At 33.1% G+C, this 17960-nt stretch overlaps 1 long non-coding RNA gene across 1 annotated transcript in view; it reads left to right on the forward strand.

Moving 5' to 3' along the window:
• Nucleotides 1–17960, forward strand: part of LOC309656145 — a 190941-nt gene that overhangs the window by 132456 nt on the left and 40525 nt on the right. The window contains exon 2 of the long non-coding RNA XR_014261174.1: nt 1341–17862. This is a non-coding gene — a long non-coding RNA (uncharacterized lncRNA). The remainder of the gene's footprint in view (nt 1–1340; nt 17863–17960) is intronic.

The following is a 17960-nucleotide window of genomic DNA, read 5'->3' on the forward strand; positions in this document are numbered from 1 at the left end:
AGGCTGTTACTGAGTTCAAGCTCATACTGCTTGCTGCACAACAGACAAATAAATCAAGGAACAAGTTTTGGGGCAAGGAATAGTGACTTTATTCAGAAAGGCAACAGACCAAGGAGATGGTAGACTAGTGTCCCAAAGAACCATCTTGCCTGAGTTAGAATTCAGTCTTCTTTTATACTGTTGTAAAAGGTGAAGGAGTGAAGTCAAACATTTCCTGGTTTCCATCAGCCTCTGGAGGGGATGTGTTAATTTCTTCCTTCCTGTAGTCATTCACAGGTGGGCCTTGTCAGGATGTTTCTTGTGAGCTAAATAAAGGCATTTAGTTCAATGCTCATTACCTGGGAGGCAGGGTTCCCAGAGATGGAGCAATGTGTATAATTTAAGCTTATAGGCAACATCTCTTTAGTGATTAACCTGTAATAGAATATAAAGGTTCTTCCCTATTACAAGGCCACATTCACGTAACCTGTATTACAGTATATCATTATATTTGTTCTATTTTATACTTATTATTGTTAATCTCTTACTTTATTTAGAAAACATGCTACCACCTTCTCTTGCTATTAGTTCATGGATGTTTTCATTTCTGTTTGTTTTTTTTTTTGAGAATACCACTGGCATTCTATCTTCATACTTACGCTAGAAATTCATCAAAGTTTAAAATTTTATAAGTAAAATTTTATTACATGAAAGTTATAATAATGTTCTTTACAAGTTTTTTCAAAGAACTGATTAAAGGTATCCCTTAGAAAACATTCAGTATGGAGATGGCACTAAACATCTATGTCTTAAAGCTGTTATTCCCTAGGAGTTATGGGAGCTAATTTTCAAAAGAAAAACAATAATATAAATGACAAACTATCAACACTGTTACTTATTTGAGAGACCAAATAAGAAAAGTGGCTGTTCTTTAAAACAGAGTCACAATGTATATATAGTTCTTGAAAACTGAATTATGACTATATGACCTCTCATTACTACTGGCATTTTCAAAGTAAATGTCAGAATTATACTTCAAAGAAAACCCACTGCGCCATGTCAGTTTCTATATTATAGGTCTGTCAACCATGAGATCACCATCACCATAGCTTATGATACAAGTAGAAGTAAATGCAACTCTCTATATTAATTACTTTGGACATGTACTCAAAAGAACAGATGTCACAGTATAATTTTGCTATTATAGATTTAGATTTTTTTGCTACACAGATTCTTAATATGTACATTTCAACAAAATTTTTATTTTAATAAGTTTTAACTAAAATGTCATTGTTATTATCAAAATAATTCATTATTAGAAACTTAATATTCAATTATTCAGAAAGCTAACATGTCTAAAGTAATTTTTAAAAGGCAGAGAATATAAGGCACAATTCGATTCTCCTGTGAGGCAGTTAGCTTGACTCTGTTTTGTGATTACCAGTTGTACTGCACCCTTGACTGACCTCAGTCTTAGGTGATAAAAGCAGATGTCTTTGCAGTTAAAGTTGCATAAGATCAAAATCACACCCGCTATGTATTATTCACTCCTCCAAACATCTCTAGAAAGTTTCTTAGCAGAAATAAATTCCAACAACAAAGTCAACAACTGTAAAATACAGAAGTCAGCCTGACTTTAGCCTCCAACATTTTCCATTAACACAGATTAATTTGTCTGCTTAGCAAGATGTCAAGAGAGATAACATTAGTTTAATATCTACCAAAACTCAATTACCATACCTGTATTTGCATGTCTCTTCTTTAATCTCCACAGCTATACTCTGAGCTAGGAAAAATTATTTCCATTTTACCAAAGAGTTAATTGAGGTTCATTTCTGGTAAAAGGGTGTTTCTAAATCAATTCTCCAAAAAGTGGGGAGGTTAGGATTTAAACCTGGATAATTGAGGTGTCAAAATATATGATGTAAATCAACTATACCCCAATAAAAATTAAAATATATATGATATTTCAGTGCAGATTAATACAAATACACAATAGAATCATAAATTTTAGTAAGAAATTAAAGTATGAGGGAGGAATGGGTCCTGAGAAGATAACTACCATAAACTAGGAAGCCAAAGGGTAAACCTCTGTAGTCTCAAATTGTTACCTAGGACTTCATGTAGTTAATGCAAACAGAAAATAAGGAAATAATACTCTGTCAATATATAAAAAGAAAGAATGAAATGGGGAAGAATGAAGAAAGGAAAGGATTAAAAAAAAAAGAGGAGAAAAAACGTAGTGAACTTGATACAATATATGTGAGATACATAATGTGAATGACAGGTATGTTATTTTCATGAAGAACTCATTTGCTTATATTTTGCAAGGTAGAAAAATACTTGTCTTTATTTATTGTCTGCTAGTTTGATATGTACTCATTTCATTTAGATTATATGTATATATATAAAATTAGCTCAAGATGAAATCTCATCAAAATCTGTAAATTCAGAGATGACTCTGATTGGTATGTTTTGACTTGATTATCTTTTCTTGCTTTTGAAGATTCCATAAAAGTTTTAAATGTATATATAATAATTAGATCAAGCAGTGAAGTGTTCATAATTATAATTAATTAAAATATATATGTATATATTGGTATATCTGTTGTAATATCTAAGTAGTCAATAAATATGTGGTAGAAAACAACATAAATTAGGTTTTCACCTTTTGCATATATAGTAGCTACATTTATCACTTGGTTCTTTAGCTATGAAAGAAAAATTATAAGGAGATTGTATGAAATAGTCTTCTTCTACTTTGCATTGTACATAATTTAACAGTAATCTAATCCTTTTGCAGTTTAAAGGATTTTTATCCTGAAAAGAAAACATAGTGCAAAGTACACTTTAGTGATGTATATCCTCACATGGACCCCTGGCTGATTAGGGACATATATAATTTGTCACCATTGCTCTGAAACACAGTGTATGTATGGTTTCCTTTGAGTACTATAATTGAAGAAAATTATCCTCAAGAGAGGATTTACTTGTCTCAAAACATCAGGGTATTTTCATATAGATCTGACATTGAGGAAACAGATAAAGGAAAATTGTAATTATCCATCAGAATTATCTTAAGGATTTTCTAGCACATGTAGTGCGCTTGTTATGGCTCTTGAATTTAAAATAAATCTTTCCCTTTGTTGTATTCTCTACTGCCTTTCAAGCCAGACCATGACCTAGGATTCTGGTTCCTTTTTCAGTGATATTGGTAGACACAAAGATGTAAAGATGTCAGTTTATCTATGAATTTATTCCTGTTAAACAGGGAATTCTAGCTCTTACCCTATAAGCTGTATGTTTACTAGTATGTCTGTACTAGATTACAAAATACACTGGAATCTGGACTGATTTCAAAATGTTCTAAAGTACATATAATATACTTTAGATGGCTTGTCTTCTGTTGACTCTTCTGTTAGACACTGTGTATCAATTAGGTAAGACCAGTTTATGCTCTAATAACAAACAAACAAACAACAACAAAAAAAGACCCTAGTTTATAATCCAAGTGGCTATAGAAAGAAAGATTTGTTTATTGACTGTGCCAAATGTATATCACAAGTTGGCTGGGGACTCTGCTGATCATAATCTGTAAGGAATCTAGGCCGACCAAGGTTCAATCTTCAAATGTACTTCCATGACCACTGAGTTAGAAGAATGAGGATACAGTGGATCTAAGTTTCAGCTCAGAAGTAATACACATCACTTCACTTCTGTATACATTTTATTGTACAAAACAAATCATTAATCCAAGTGCCCGAGGAAGTGCAATCCTGTGATATTCCAAAATGGAAATGAATACTTGGTGAAGAGGGCCAGTGAATACACATAGTGCCTTGGTTGTTTTTCTAAAGAGTTTTCAATTTCTCATAATCTCTGCATACATTCTGCTGTTATATGAGTTACAAATACTTATTTAAATTCAGTCATTTATCATTTCGTTTTACAAATGGTATCTTCTGTGCATGTGGAAATATTTTATATTCATTATGTAATGGTTTCTGATTTGGGGACTATTGTTGGAAAGATCTTCCCTACTCCGGGGGTAAAATATATGGTCCAATTATTTGTCTATTTTAGATTAATTTTTTTAACATCAAAATCCTCCATATATGTTGATTTTATCTTGGCATATGGTGGAGGGCATTAATCTAAATATATTTTGAAAATGTCTACTCAAATGACCCAATATTTAAATAGTTATATTTTCTAAAATGAATTAAAATGCTTCCTTTATTATCTACTAAATCACCACATGTAATAGCTGTATTATCTGTACTTTCTATTAAACCTAGTTTTAAAAATAAATTTAAAATATTTAGCCAGTTACTGTTAAATTGAAGGAAATTGGAAAAATGGTAAAAGGACTGATGAGTATAATTTATTTAAAATAGACCTAAGGGGCTTCCCTGGTGGTGCAGTGGTTGAATCCTTCTGCCAACGCAGGGGACACGGGTTTGAGCCCTGGTCCAGGAAGATCCCACATGCCGCAGAGCAACTAAGCCAGTGTGCCACAGCTACTGAGCCTGCGCTCTAGAGCCTTCGAGCCACAACTACTGAAGCCCATGCGCCTAGAGCCTGCGCTCCATGACAAGAGAAGCCACGACAATGAGAAGCCCATGCACCGCAACGAAGAGTAGCCCCCGCTCAACGCAAATAGAGAAAACCCGCGTGCAGGAACGAAGACCCAACACAGCCAAAAATAAAATAAATAAATTTATCAAAAAATAAAAAAATTAAGAAATAAAAAAAAAAGACCTAAGATAAATCTAAACATATGGGAATTTTAGGTATAAAACGGTAATGTTAATGCTACAAACTGCACATTGTAGCATTAGAGGACTAAAAACAATTGAGGTTGGGAGGCAGAGAAAATTGGAAAGAAAATACTAATATCCCTATATTAAATAGCTGGGAATTTGTCAAATCTCCTGAAAATTAAATCATATAACTAAGAAACTAACTTCATCTTCAACATACATTTATTTGAATTAAAAATCTGCCAATTTCTTTTTTATCTTAAATATAAATAAAAATAGGCATAATTTATTTTAAAGATTTAAATAGCACCCCGAAGTAAAATCTCATAACAAAAGTATTTGTCTACTCATACCTATGAATATAGAAAGATATCTGTAGAAGTTCAATTAACTGTAACAAAGATTATTATAGAACATTAAAATTACTTTATAAATTTTATCTGTGGCCCTTTCTGCTTTTTTTAATGATTGATAATGAACACATATGCTTTACCCCAAAATTTGTTAGTTTTTATAAAAATGACTAAAAGAAAATATGTCAAATAGTTAATAATGGTTACTTCTGGGCAATGGATATATTGTTAATTTCCATTTTCTTCTCTATACTTATCTGAATTTTTTATTTTTTAAAACTAATCTGTATGAAGGTAATCTTAAGAGAATACTTTTCAAATAATTTTATAATATTTCAGTTGATTGCAAGTTTCTGCAAGGGTTGACCATGCTTTGTTATTCCTTTGCAGAATGACCCCATTATTGGAAGTATTCATGGTAATCCATTTTCGATCTCTTCCATAGTAGCAAATAGACTAAATAATGTTGTAGCTTTTTGACATCAGCCAAAAAGATATCTTAAATAAAAGTCATTGTTACCAAAATGTTAGTCTAAAGCATGTTAAACTAAGGGAGTAACCTAAGTAAATGTATTCTCAGTAAGTTAAGTATGAATGAACACATTGCTGTCAAATTCTTTTGAAAGTATACTTTACATTACTAACAAACCAGCTAACTTAACTAGCTAGCTAAGTAAATTAGTAAATACACTTCCACCCATATTTACTCAGGTACTTTGAATTGTCTATAGAAAAGTAGTAAACTTTTCTAGAGTAGAAATAAGAGATCTTCTATGCTTCATTTACTTGACAAAATAACTATAAAGGTGATGAACTGAGTGTGTTTCTGTATGATCCAGTAATTATATTTCTGGGTATATACAAAAAAATCAGTGAAGGAAGATACTCAGACAGGTTTGTATACTCACGTTCATTGTAGCATCATACACAGTAGTCAAATGGTGGAAGCAACCCAAGTGTTTATTGACAGATGAATGGATAATCAAAATCTGGTAAATAAATTTTGAGCCTTAAAAAGGAAATTTTGGCACATGCTACAACATTAAAGACATTGCACTAAGTGAAATGTCAGTCACAAAAGGACAAATATTGTATGACTCATACAAGGTTTCTAGAGTAGCAAATTCATAGAGATGAAAAGTAGAATGATGGTTAACAGGGGTTAGAGGAAGGGCTGAATGGAGTGTTAGTGATTAATAGGTACAGAGCTTTAGTTGGTGAAGATGAAAACATTCTGGAGATGAATAGTGATGATGGTTGCAGAACAATGTGAATGTACTTAGTGCCACAAAATTGTACATGTAAAAATAGATAAAATGATAAATTTTATATTATGTATATTTTACCACAAAAAAAGAAGGAATGCCTCTGATGAAGTTGCCAAATCTCATGTCAGTAGGCAAATTGTATTGCAAGGTATTAGATAGAGCCTCTGATGCTAATGCAGATTGATATAAAATGCAATTAATTGAAGACACTCAAATGTTCACAAATCATTTCAAGTCATGAAGGTCCTCCATTTATAGAGAGAGTCTAGATTTCTTTTGCTGTTGACATAGATTTTTTTTTTAATCAAAGATAATGGAACTGTGACATTTCCAAAAAAGCCCCCCCCCCAAAAAAAAATAGAAATCCTTTTCTGTTGATGATGACATTTGGGTTTGACCATGCAAAGAATTGTTAAAGTGTTAACCTTACACAGTGAAGCAAATAGCCTAATTTTCAGTTCTTCAAAGAAATATGTTGAAATGTAATAAAAATATGTTAATGATCTGGGTCAAATGGAATGCCATTGTTCTTTTTTTTTCTCTTTGTTCAGTAATAGTGTTCTGGACTATTTCCAAGCTTCATCACATCATTCCCTCTCTATTAGTATTCATCATATCATATATTTAATAGGAAAATAATAATAGTAATAATAATAACTGATATTTCTGGAATGCTGAGTATTTGTCAAATAAAAGATACCTAGGACTTATGTTAATTATCTCAAATGAACCCAAAAATATACCTATAATATAGGTAGTCATACATCATTCTTTAGAGTAGGAAATTGAGGCTTATATAGCCTGAAAAAAATTGCCTGATATCATTTGAGATCAATCTCAGAGAGAGGCAGTATTTAATTCTCTATATGTATGTTTGTGTGTGTGTGCACAAGTGTGTGCTCTTAATCAAATATATGTATTGTGAATCAATAACGATTCTAGGTTTCATGACCAGGCTTTTCTCTTCTCTTGGGAAAAGCTCAAGTTCCAACATTTTCAAATTCTTTTGTGTGTGAAAAACGATTATAACTGTGGATTTTTAGTATGGACTGACATACATAATTCTCAAGGTGTTTTGGTAAGAATGTTATTTCCATTTGCAAAGGCATCACTTCTTCAGAGACTCTGGATGTTGGTCTCAATATGCTAGCTTATAGATGGGTGTCGGAATAAAGGTAGTGAAAACTTCTTTATGCTCATTTCGTTTGATATTTTCTATCCTTAATTCTAATGTAGCCAAAACTAATATTCATATTCTAACCATAATAAACTACCTTATATGACAATTTACATTCATAACTTAGCCGCTTGACACTTGCTACAGAAGTGTACATTTTAAAATACACTTAAAAATTGTACATTGTAGTTTGGCATTTTTAACAAAGAGGATTTTTTAAACAACATGAAAAATGCTTGAAAAGAAATGAGGTTCAGATCTGAGAAATTATTGCTTGTTTGAATTTGAGATTAATTAGGGATATTAAAAATTATCAATGATGATGTGGCAAAACAGAGAAATAAGCATTTAGCTCTATACATCAGGTAGAAAAAAATGAATCAAGAATACATAAGAATTACTGTGTGTAATCCTGTATGAAAAAGCAACTGGTTACTAATATAGTTGCAATAAATCCTAATTTTAGAGAGTGGATTGCTGTCCTCAATAAAGTATATTAACATTTAAGTCACTAGAAAGATATATCCTTCTATTTTGCATTCAATTTACTTTCCATTCATCAGGCTTATGTAAATTTTCTTTTTATGACCTTCACTGAGGTCTACTAATTTCTAAGTGGACAGATAAAAATAATTTTTAAGTGTAAGATGGAGGACCAAAGCTCCACGTGACAGTAAATTAACCATATTCATGCCTTTCCATAAAGTAATTAATTAACCTTTTGCCAAGCATTTTCTCTGAAATGAAATGCCATGGTTTCACATCCTTACTGTACACAGAAAAAAAAATGGTGAATTATTCAACAACTCTCTTACTAAAATCAGGTGTTTTTGGTTTTTTGTTTCTTTGGCTTTTACACCTAACGTACAATACTTCACTTTAAGAGCAAACCAAGTAACCATTCAAATTACTGTGTGTGTGTGTGTGTATACATACACAATATATATACACATATATTACACACAATATATCCATATATAGAACTTATCCATATAATATATATTGATAGGTGGACAGATAGAGAGAATGAAGGCCTGAGGTCCCACAGGTAATCATCTCATAATCTTTTAAAATATCTGCTGAACCCCATAATTTGATTGTACTCTTTTATTCTGATATTAAATTAAAAAAAAAAACTTTTCCATAAAGATTCAATTGTTGTAAATAGAAATCAATCCAATTAAGTTCACAGTAAAAGAGAAGTTCCTACATATTATTGGTATACTAAAACTGGGATACTATTATTAATGTATTTGAACACAAATTATATTAACAGCTTTAAAATATTCTACATTTTTTTTTAATCTGACAAATTTACTTTGGATATTCTATCGTAAAGAAATCAAATATAAAAATTACAGAAAAGTACTATTGGGCTTCCCTGGTGGTGCAGTGGTTGAGAATCTGCCTGCCAATGCAGGGGACGCGGGTTCGAGCCCTGGTCTGGGAAGATCCCACATGCCGCGGAGCAACTGGGCCCATGAGCCACAATTACTGAGCCTGCGCGTCTGGAGCCTGTGCTCCGCAACAAGAGAGGCCGCGATAATGAGGGGACCGCGCACCGCGCTGAAGAGTGGCCCCCACTTGCCACAACCAGAGAAAGCCCTCGCACAGAAACGAAGGCCCAACACAGCCCTAAATAAATAAATAAATAAATAAAAATAAAATGACTAATACTCATTAAAAAAGAGTACTATGAATGAAGTTATCCGTGTAATGTTATTATAATTGTGAAAAAATTGGAAATGACACAAACATCCAAATATACGACATGGTTAGGTCACTAATAGAGGATTAATCAATGAAATGTTATATAGCCACAAGAATTATATAATATATTTAGTAATTGATAATAAACTGGAAATTATTTTGTGCAAAAAAGCACATAATTGAGAAACAGAGCACAAAATATTGATTTCATCTTCTCAGCAGTATTACTATTGTTACTGTTCTATCTCTAATGATAATACTAGATACTCTAAAGAACGTTAATTTTCTCTCCGAACTGTTCACTGGAGAATTCCCGATTTAGTTTTACTCTAAGAGATAAAATGTATATCTCCTTTTCTTTTAATAAAATACATATTTTATATTAAATTTTATAATCACTTTCAATTACCTTTATCCTTATAATTATGTGATTCTGAAGGAATATCTTCTCATATTTATTTACTGAAATAGACATCTATTTAATGAGAAAATATCACAGTATATATCATTTCATCCAATTTTCCTTCCTGACAACTATAAATATATTTGTAGCAGTTGTTCTCAGTTGAGGTGTGGGCAATTCTGTCTCCCATGAAGCAAGTGGCAATGTCTAGAGACATTTTTAGTTGTTGTTGCAAATGGAAATATGGTTCTGGCACTGGTGGATAAAGGCTGATAAATATCCCACAATGAGGAGGACAGCTATCCCCTGGCTCCCAGTAAAGAATTATCTAGCCCAACATATCAATAGTGCCAAGGTGAAAGAATTCAGATTTGTAGTTTAGTTATTTAACACTTCTTAACAAAAGCAATTAGAACAGAATCTGGCTAATTTATGAAGTTAGGTAATTTATTAAAGGATGCTTCAAAGATCACAGAATCAGTGAGAGAGCCAAAGATTTAAGTTCAAAGATGAAACAGCCAGGAATACTAACTGTAGATTATGTTGCAGAAATAATCTGATACACATACCACTGTCACAGTCCGTAGCCCAAGACATTGAGGTTGCACAATACTCCCCTCCCCCATAGTTGGACCCTGCAATAAAAATTACCTAATGATTATACTAGGTATTATTAGTGTTGCCATCACTCCTGCCTCTAGAAACTGAGTGAAGATATATAGGCATACCTCGGAGATATTTTGGGTTTGGTTCCAGACCACCACAATAAAGGGAATATCACAATAAAGTGAGTCACACAATTTTTTTTGGTTTCCCAGTGCATATATAAGTTACAGTTACGCTATACTGTAGTCTATTTAGTGTGCAATAGTATTATGTCTGAAAAGTGTACATACCTTAATTAAAAAGCATTTGATTGCTAGAAAAATGCTAACTATCAATTGAGCCTCGAGCAAGTTGTAATCCGTTTGCCAGTGGAGAGTCCTGCCTCGATGGTGATGGCTGCTGACTGATCAGGGTGGTGACTGCTGAAGACTGGAGTCGCTGCAGCAATTTTGTAAAATAAGACAAAAGTGCAGTTTTCTGTTATCTCCTGCCTCTTCCTTTCATGAATGATTTTTCTGCAGCATGCAATGCTGTTTGATAGTATTTTACCCACAGTAGGACTTCTTTTAAAACTGGAGTCAATTCTTTCAAACCCTGTCACTGCTTTATCAACTAAGTTTTTGTAATATTCTAAATCCTTTGTTGTCATTTCAGCAGTCTTTGCAGCATCTTTACCAGGGATAGATTCCATCTCAAGAAACTATTTTCTTGGCTCATCCATAGGAAGCAACTCCCCATCTGTTAAAGTTTTATTATCGGATTGCAGCAATTCAGTCGCATCTTCAGGCTCCACTTCTAATTCTAAGTTCTCTTGCTATTTCCACTACATCTGCAATGACTTTCTGCATTGAAGCCCTGAAGCCCTCAGAGTTATCTCTGAGAGTCAAAATCAATTTCTTCCAAACTCCTATTAATGTTGTTATGTTGACATCTTCCTGTGAATCATTGATGTTCTTAATGGCATCTAGAATGGTGAATTCATTCCAGAAAGTCTTCTGTTTACTTTCCCCAGATTCATCAGAGGAATCACTATCTATGTCAGCTCTAACCTTACAAAATGTATTTCTTAATTAATAAGACTTGGAAGTTGAAATGACTCCTTGATCCCTGGCTTGCCGAAGGGATGTTGTGTTAGCAGGCATGAAAACATTCATCTCTTTATACGTCTTCATCAGAACTCTTGGGTGACCAGGTACATTGTCAATGAGCAGTAATATTTTGAAAGAATCTTTTTTCCTGAACAATAGATCTAAATAGTGGGCTCAAAATATTTAGTAAACCCTGCTGTAAACACATGTGCTGTCATCCAGGTTTTGTAGTTCATTTACAGTGCACAAGTACAAGATTTAGCACAATTCTTAAGGACCCTAGGATTTTTGGAATGGTGAATGAACATTGGGTTCAACTTCAAGTCACAAACTGCATTAGCCCCTAACAAGAGAATCAGCCTATCCTTTGTAACTTTGAGGCCAAATATTGACTTATCCTCTCTAGCTATGAAAGTCCTACATGGCATCTTCTTTCAATAGAAAGCTGTTTCATATACATGGAAAATATGTTGTTTAGTGCAGCCACCTTCACTGATTATCTTAGCTAGATCTTCTGGATAACTTGCTGCAGATTCTACGTCAGCATCAGTGCTTGCTGCTTTACCTTGTACTTTTGTGTTATGGAAAAGGCTTCTTTCCTTAAACCTTATGAACCGACATCTGCTAACTTCAAACTTTTCTCTGCAGCTTCTTCACCTTTCTCAGCTCTCCTAGAATTGGAGAGAGTTAGGGCCTTGCTCTGGATTAGGCTTTGGCTTAAGGGAATGTGGCTGGTTTGATCTTCTGTCCTCCATATCAGCAATAATGCTGTTTGGCTTTCCTATGATTTGTGTGTTCACTGGAGCAGCACTTTTATTTCCTTCAATAACTTTTCCTTGGCATTCACAACTTGGCAAACTATTTGGCACAAGAGGCCTGGCTGTAGGCCTTTCTCAGCTTTTGGCATGCCTTCCTCACTAAGCTTAATCATTTCTAGCTTTTGATTTAAAGTGAGAGACATGCAACTCTTCTTTCGCTTGAACACTTAGAAGTCACTGTAGGGTTATCAATTGGCCTAATTTCAGTATTGCTGTGTCTCAGGAAATAGGGATGCCTGAAGAAGAACAGGGAGAGATGGGAGAACACTGGTTGATGGAGCATTCAGAGCACACACAACATTCATCAATTGTTGTGGTACCTCAAAACAATTGGAATAGTAACATCAAAGATCATTGATCACAGATCACCATAAAAAACATAATAATAATGAGTAAGTTTGAAATATAGTTAGAATTACTAAAATATGACACAGAAACACTAAGTGAGCAAATGCTCTTGGAAAAATGGCACTGACAGACATGCTCAGGACAAGGTTGCCAAAAACCTTCAATTTTAAACAAGGCAATACCTGCAAAGCTCAATAAAACAAAGCACAATGAAATGAGGCATGCCTGTATCCTCTTTTGCCATATATGCCAGGTAGATTCTTCCCCTTAATGCTGTCCCCTCAAAGCTTCTGCTAAAATAAGATCAGGGACCATACTTCAGACACAAGAGAGGCAAGAAAAGTAAGTGTCTGAAATTTTCAGCTTCTATTATGAATATTGGAAGATTGTCAGCTGCTGGGTTGACAAAAAAAAATAAAGAATGAAAAAGTCTGCAAATATTGTAAACTCACTTTACTCAGTATTGTCAATCAACTTGTAATGATTTTTTTAAAAACTTCACTTTGTTTGCTTCTATTTAAATAACTCAACAGTTCAAAATACAGTATGTTTATATAGTAATCTCCATCTGACTGTAGCTAAATATAAATGTATAAATATCATATTTTCCTGCTTGGTATAGTTTACTTTAAAATTAAAATCCATTTGACAGTAGTTTTAAAGTGTAATCATTAATAAAATACAAATTCTACATATTACAGACTTATATATTAAATATATACATTCTAAAATAAAGACATTATCAACAAGAATAATATGTCCAACAAATCTATTCTAAACTGTTAGAAAAATTTTCAAGACTGCCTTATAAATTACAAAAGTCAGTTGGGTATGTTAATGTATCCTTGCTATATCCCAGATGTACCATTCTGCATGTGATGTTTGGTTCTTGCACACACTTGAACTTGTGCCTGGATGAGTATATCTCTTTTCCAGCTTTTCCTAAGAAATTTTGGCATATATTATGCTGTTTGAAAGTCGTATACTTTGGAATTCCAAGAAAATCAACTAAAATAAATTACATAAAACAAAGAGGTTAATGGAAATAAATATTTTGAAAGTTACACGATATCTACAGAAATCAACCACTTAAAAAGACATAATGGGGGACTTCCCTGGTGGCAGTGTGGTTAAGAATCCGCCTGCCAATGCAGGGGACACGGGTTCGATATCTGGTCCGGGAAGATCCCACATGCCGTGGAGCAACTAAGCCCGTGCACCACAGCTACTGAGCCTGCGCTCTAGAGCCCGCGAGCCACAACTACTGAATCCCGCGTGCGTAGAGCCCGTGCTCCACGACAAGAGAAGCCACCGCAATGAGAAGCCCGTGCACTGTAACGAAGAGTAGCCCCCGTTCGCCGCAACTAGAGAAAGCCCACTCACAGCAACAAAGACCCAACGTAGCCAAAAATAAATAGATAAATAAATAAATAAATTTATTTTTTAAAAAAAAGCTAGACAAAGATATCACAAGAAAATAAAATATTTAAAAAAGACATAATGGGAAACACATTTATAATAACAGTACTTAGGAATAAGTATAATACAAACTAAGCAAAATATTACAATATAAAAGTGTCTCGTTACTGATCCCCCACTTCAAATGTGGAAAATAATAGAAAGGATTCCAGGTATTTGAGTAGGAAGAAAATCTCATAAACATATCAATTCTATTTATGTTAAACTATACATTTAATACCATGACTTTTTAAAGTAAACAAGCTGATTTTAAAAATCCATTTGAATAAATAAAAGTTCCATCTTTGCTAATTTTTTTTTCAAAAAATTAATAATAAGGTGGTACGAGCCTACATTTTCAAGATATTAAAATATATCTAAAAACTATATTGTAGTACTTCACAAAAATAGACTGAGAGATCTATGGGAAAGAATAGAAAGTCAGAAAATACACCTAAGTAAATATGAGATTTATTATACATTAGAGATAGCATTTTAAATAAAATGACAAAGGAAAGGTTATAAGTAAATTGTTCAGAAATAACTTTAGAGCTACCTAAAAAATAAGCTGGATTCACCCCTCAAACCTTACACAAAAGGAATTCCACATTTCAAAGATAACAGCTGTATAAAAATACTCTAGATGTGCTAAAATTACTCATGAGATATTTTTGTCATCATTAATGATATTGAAGTGGAGACAGCTTTTCTAAACATATTATAAGTTGCTATAATAATAAAATTAAACATGAATAATTTTGACCAACCAAACATTAAAGCAATTTTGTCTGGCAAAGTGATTAAAATAACTGGGAAAAAAGTTCCATCTCATAGGACGAATAGTAGAGTGATTTCCTTAACATATTCATATTTCTTTTAAACAAAAGCAAAAAATCTAATAATATATACAAAGTAGGCTATAAAAAACTTCACAGAAACAAATATAAGTTTTTCTTATACTTATGGAAAGACGATGCTTTCACTAGTAATAAGAGAAAAGCAAATTACAACATATTGAGATATAAAGTTTCACCTTTCAAATAGGAATAGAATTTTAATAATTTGTAAAAATCTTGTGTAGTTGAATGCTGAGGAAATAGTCATTTTCATATATTGCTAGTGCAATAGTAAATTGGCAAAATTCCAATTGGAGGGCACTTTAATAATGTATCCCCCAAATTATAAATGCATTCTCATTCATACATTGACCCATTAAATCTACTCATGAGAATTTAACCTACAGATATACTTGCATGTATATGAACTTGCTTTTCGAAGGTCATTCATTACAGCATTACTTATAATAGCAAAAAACTAAAACAACCAAAATCCACCAATAGAAAATTAGTTGTTATAATTTACTCATATGATGAAATAATTTAAAATTTAAAATCACAAGTTCTTTCTGTATTGGTATGGAATGAGTTATAAGATATGATATAAATTGTAAAACAAACTATAATATGTAGAACACACTACCTTTTGTATAAGAAAATTAAAATATATGTGTTTATCTTTGTACAGGTGTAGGGTTTTTCTAAAAGCTGAAAACTTTGCCTGGCCATCAGGTAGGGAAACTGAGTGGCTGGGTGTTAGGAAGGAAGACTTTTCATTATATACTCTTGTAATTTTTGAATTGTGTATAGGTGAACATATTACATATTCAAAGAATAAACACACTTAAACATAACTTCCTCTCTAAAGTCAGACCATAGTTATTTATTTTCTTGTTCCTCTTTCTCTCTTTCTTCTCTACATTCATTTTGGAATAAGTTACATTATTGATTCTATACTGCCTCTCTACTCCTCTTATAATCCCAAGAAAAATTATGTTCTTTTTTTTTTTTTTTTTTTTTAAATTTTATTTATTTATTTATGGCTGTGCTGGGTCTTCGTCTCTGTGCGAGGGCTTTCTCCAGCTGCGGCAAGCGGGGGCCACTCCTCATCGCGGTGCGCGGGCCTCTCACCATCACGGTCTCTCCCGTTGCGGAACACAGGCTCCAGACGCACAGGCTCAGCAATTGTGGCTCACGGGCCCAGCTGCTCCGCGGCACGTGGGATCCTCCCAGACCAGGGCTCGAACCCGTGTCCCCTGCATCGGCAGGCAGACTCCCAACCACTGCGCCACCAGGGAAGCCCTATGTTCTTTTTTATGTGATTACTTATTCTTACTCCTGCTCAGCTTTTGTGTTGCTTTAGAATTATATTCTCTTTAAAAGAAAGAAAGAAAAAAAATCTGAATTTTCAGCCTCTCTTTTATTATACTTAAGCATTGAGAGTTAAACAAAAGGACTTTCGACCTTATCAAAATGAAGAAAATTACATGAAATATTGAAACAAATATCTTTTTAATTCAGGTTAAATATTGTTGACATTTTCAGGTTTCATTCCATGCTAGTATTTTCCAGTGCCTAAAAAAAGCTAGAGTAGCCTAGCTGGAATTTCCTGCTTTCTAACAGAAGCCTAAGAGGAACCAATATGAAACTACTACCAATACTACTAATAATAACAACAGCAACAATGATTATAATAGCCCTAACAGAAGCCCTAGAAATGAAGAGAAAGCATTCAATAAATTACATTCAACCATGGTCAGGGTCTGATACATAGGGTAGCTGTGTCTATTATCCTAGTACTTGTAAATACTTTACTCAGGATTGAAAGGTTAATACATAACAAATTTTATTTAGGTTAATTTATGTAAGTTGATTGTTCAGTTTCATTTTCCATTTATAAAACATTAAAATGCGTAGAAACTAAAAATGCTATCAAGAATATATTATTTGAAATATTGATATATTAATTTTAAGAATATAATTAATATAACTGAAGATAGGAAACAATAATTCTGAGGAATATTGTAAAAAATGTTCATAGTAAATTCTAATATATAAAATTTGTAAATTAAATGCTCAGAAATTTACAGAGCCTATTTCTAAACAATATATAGTATTTTACAATGCATGTATTACACAGCAAACATAATGAGGTGACACACTCATAAATTTATTGCTTCTGAGATTAAAAATGGAATATCATGCTGTTCAACCCCTTCAGCAGTTGCAGAATTTAGTCTTTAATCTGAAGAAGATGTATTCATGTGTATCCAATGAAATATGACCAAGAGGTCTTCACCTTTATTTTGGTGGTTAAATCCCACTCAGTGATTTTCTCAGAACAGCTTGCCTTAGGCTATAGCAGTTAAATGGCATAGTTGGCCATTTTTACCATCTCCTTGAACTTACAAATGAGAAAATTTAAACATCCCACATGGGATTTTGCTCCAATTGCCCTCAGAATAAATGCATATTGATAATGATTATCATGATTATCATGTTAATATGAAAGTAGGCAGATCTACTAAAATAATTAACAGTCTAAACTGGTAGGAGGATGAGGTGGTAGTTGAAGAGAGAGTAACCCCAATCTGAAATATGAACACACCACATGAACATAATGAATTGCATTAATGTTGTTAAGATGTAACATTCAATTTCTATATTTCTGTATTTAAACAATCACGAATTTTATTTTATGTCAGCCATCTTTGTCATTGAGATTTTTCAGCAGCAGAGACTCCTGTGTGGAACTTTAGATATCTGCACTGATCAGCACCTCTTCTTCTGGCTATCCTTCATAGTCCATCTTCTCAGTGAGGCTTTTTCTAAACCCCTATTCAAGATTACAAGGTTCTTCCACTCTCTCTGACCTGTTCATGGTTTACTTTTCCCCCAGCACTTATCACTATATGACAACATATCCTATAATCTTTTTTTTCTTTATTATCTCTCTCACCTAACTAAACAGGAAACTCAGTATGATCTAAGTCACTTTGACCATTATATTCACTGATATATTCTTAGTGCTGGAACATTGTCTGGAATATGGTGGGTTCCACAGATTTTTTTTTTTTTTTAATTAATTAATTAATTTATTTTTGGCTGTGCTGGGTCTTCGTTTCTGTGCGAGGGCTTTCTCCAGTTGCGGCG

The sequence above is a fragment of the Balaenoptera physalus genome, assembly GCF_965194825.1.
Source record: "Balaenoptera physalus genome assembly, chromosome: 2".
NCBI classification, from domain to species: Eukaryota; Metazoa; Chordata; class Mammalia; order Artiodactyla; family Balaenopteridae; genus Balaenoptera; species Balaenoptera physalus.